This window comes from Otolemur garnettii, unplaced genomic scaffold (genome assembly GCF_000181295.1).
Source record: "Otolemur garnettii isolate 467f Iridium unplaced genomic scaffold, OtoGar3 scaffold00096, whole genome shotgun sequence".
Lineage (NCBI taxonomy): Eukaryota > Metazoa > Chordata > Mammalia > Primates > Galagidae > Otolemur > Otolemur garnettii.
In genome coordinates, this window is record NW_003852491.1 from 7,835,759 (window position 1) to 7,839,638 (window position 3,880).

Consider the following 3,880-nt stretch of genomic DNA (forward strand, 5'->3'; position numbering starts at 1 on the left):
CTCAGGGTCAGACCCTTTAGCCCCCAATTTTTTTTTTTTTTTTTGAGACAGAGTCTCACTATGTCATCCTTAGTAGAATGCCATGGCATCACAGCTCACAGCAACCTCAAACTTTTGGGCTTAAGCTATTCTTTTGTCTCAGCCTCCCAAGTAGCTGGGACTATAGGCACCTACCACAATGCCCAGCTATTTTTTCATTGCATTTGTCATTGTTGTTTGGCAGGCCTGGGCTGGGTTTAGACCTGCCAGCCCCAGTGTATGTAGCCAGCTCCCTAACCACTGAACTATGGGTGCTGAGCCTCTTTAGCCCAATGTTACACTCAGCTAACAGCAATCGCAAACTCCTGGGTTTGAGCAATCCTCTTGCTTCAGTCTCCCAAGGAGCTGAGACTATTGGCTCACACCACAACGCCTGGCTAGTTTTTCTATTTTTAGTAATGATGGGGTCTTGCTCTTGCTCAGGCTGGTCTTGAACTCCTGAGCTCAAACAGTCCACCTGCCTTGACTTCCCAAAATGCTAGGATTACCAGCTGTGCCTGGCCTTATAAATTTATAAGTAAGTTACAAACTTTATAATATTTATCAAGCTTATAGCTGTAAAACTCTTAGATGAAATCATGGGCATAAATCTTCATGACCTCAGATTAGGAGTTGGTTTCTTAGATATGGCATCCAAAGCATAAGCAACAAAAGAATTAATAGAGAAGTTGGACATCATCAAACAGAAAGTGAAAAAAACCACACAATGGGAGAGATGTTTGCAGATCATAAGGAACTTCCATGTAGAATATACAAAGAACTTTACCACTCAATGGCAAAAAGACAAACAGCCCAATTTAAGAATGGGTAAAGGACTTGAATAGACATTTCTCCCAAGACAATATGGCCAATAAACACATGAAAAAAATGCTAAGCGTCATTTGTCATCAGGGAAATGCAAATCAAATTTACAAACTTCACACCCACTGTGATGAGTAAAGCCACTATGATAAGAAAGCCAGATCATAAGTGTTGATGAGATGTCGAGAAATTGAGATAATTATACCCTGTTGGTGAGAAAGTAAAATTGTGTAGGCAATTGGGAAACTTGTGTAACCTGACAGTTCCTTAAAGGGTTAAACATAGAGTTACCACATGATCCAGCAATTCTACTCCTACATATGTACTCAAGAGAACTGAAAATATGTCTGCACAAAAAATTTGTACATGAATGTTCTTATCAGCATTATTTACAGTAGCCAAAAATGGAAACAACCCAGATGTCCATCAACTGATGGATGGTAAACAATTTACAGTATATCCACACAACAGAATATTATTTTACAATAAAGAAATGAAGCCCAGGTGCGGTGGCTCACACCTATAATCCTAGTACTCTGTGAGGCTGAGGCAGGAGGATCACTTGAGGTCAGGAGTTTGAAACCAGTCTGAACAAGAGTGAGACCCCCCATCTCTACTAACAATAGAAAAAATAGCTGGGCATTGTGGCGAGCACCTGCTGCCTGGGAGGCTGAGGAAAGAGGATCACTTGAACCCAGGAGTTTAAGGTTGCTGTGAGCTAGACTGATGCATGGCTCTCTAGCCTGGGCAATAAAGTGAGACTGTCTCAAAAAAAAAAAACAAAAAAGGGAAGGGAAAAAAAATGAACTACTCATACAGCTACATAGTCTATGAACTTTGAAAACATAATGCTAAGTGGAAGAAGCCAGTCACAAATTACCAAATATTGTATGATTCCACTTACACAAAATACTCTGAATAGGCTAATCTATAGAGACAGAAAGTAGATCAGTGACTGAGGCATTAGGGATGAGGGGTTTCAGCAGAGTAGGAAGAGGGCATAACAGCTAATGGATATGGAGTTTCTTCTAGAATATAGAATATTCTAGAATCAGATTGTTTTAGTTGTATAACCTGTGAATATATTACAACCCATAGAATTATATACTTTAAATGGGCTAATTGAATGATATGTGAATTAATCTTTTTTTTTTTTTGTATTTTGAGGTAGAGTCTCAAGTAGAGTGCCATGGTGTCACAGCTCACAGCAACCTCCAACTCCTGGGCTTAGGCAGTTCTCTTGCCTCAGCCTCCCTAGTAGCTGGGACTACAGGCACCTGCCACAACGCCTGGCTATTTTCAGAGGCAGGGTCTTACTCTTGCTCAGGCTGGTCTTGAACCCAATCCACCTGCCTTGGCCTCCCAGAGTGCTGGGATTACAGGTGTGAGCCACCATACCCAGCCCGTATCTTTTTTTCTTTTTTTTGAAACAGAGTCTCACTCTGTTGCCTAGGCTTGAGTGTCATGACATCAGTCTGGTTCACAGTAACTTCAAACTCCTGGGTTCAAGCAATCCTCCTGCCTTAGACTCTCAAGTAGCTGGGACTACAGTCATCTGCCACAATGCCTGGTTACTTTTTCTATTTTTAGTAGAAATTGGGGTCTTGCTATTGCTCAGGCTGGTCTCAACTCAAGCAATCCTTCCCCCTTGGCCAGTGCTAGGATTAAAGACGTGAGCTACTGTGAACTGGCCTGGCCATGAATTGTATCTTAATAAAGCTGTTAAAATATATATATTTTTTGAGACAGAGCCTCACTTTGTCATTCTGGGTAGAGTGCTGTGGCATCATAATTCACAGCAACCTCAAACTCCTGGGCTCAAGATATCCTCTTGCCTCAGCCTCCTGAGTAGCTGGGACTACAGGTGCCCACCACAATGCCTGGCTATTTTTAGAGGCAGGGTATTGCTCTGGCTCAGGCTGGTCTTGAACCCATGAGCTCAGGCAATCCACCCACCTCAGCCTCCTAGAGTGCTTAGGATTACACTCATGAGCCACCACACCCGACCTCTATTAAAATAATTTTTAAAAAAATCAAATGGTAGGGCCAGGTGTGGTGGCTTACACCTATAATCCCAGGACTTGGGAGGCCAAGGTAGGTGGATTGCTTGAGCTCACAGGTTCGAGACCAGCCTGAGGAAAAGCGAGACCTCATCTCTAAAAATAGCCAGGTGTTGTGGCAGGCATCCATAGTCCCAGCTACTTGGGAGGCTGAGGCAAGAGAATTGCTTAAACCCAGGAGTTTGAGGTTGCTATGAGCTGTGACTCCATGGCACTCTACCAAGGGTGACAAAGCAAGACTCTCTTTAAAAAAAAAAAAAAAAAACTGTGCGAGTCTTTAGGGAGCACAAACTGGGTGGGGTATGGAATGCCTAAGGTATCAGAGAAAGACCAAAGGATGAGTTCTCTGGCCTCAGAAAGGGTTGTGGATACCTTCTGAACATCCATAGGACCCACTTTTCCCTTAATTATATGTAGAGACCCAGGGGTATCTATTGCTTAGCATATATAGTATTTTTGTACCAAGGTTTAAAAGTGCATCTCCTATTCCCAAGATAAATCTTGTTCAAGGTGATGGTACATGTCAGTAGTAACCAAAGTCTTCCTGCTTCCAGTCATCCAGTCTGGTCGGTTTCTTCCCTGGACCATATCAGACTTTGGCCCCAACCTAGGAGAAGGTTGAACTCAGTGCTTACTCTGCTCTGGGTAAGTGAGGCAGTGGTGTCACCATAACTCTATGCCCTGCTGTTGCCATGTGGCTCTTGTTCTGCTAGGGAGTCCTAAAGTGATAATTCTAGTGTCTAAGTGCCTGAGGCCCCTGCCATTGAAGGAAAGCTTGCTACTTCTGTTCCTGGTGCTGAGCACCTGGTGTACCAGTTCCGAGGTATGGCCAACCATGATATTTCAGCCTGGACAATAGAGACTATCTCAAAGCACTGTGGTTACAGTGCCAACCACATACACTGAATTTGGTTCAAACCCAGCCCAGGCCAGCTAAAACAACAATGACAACTGCAACAAAAAATAGCCAGGCATTGTGG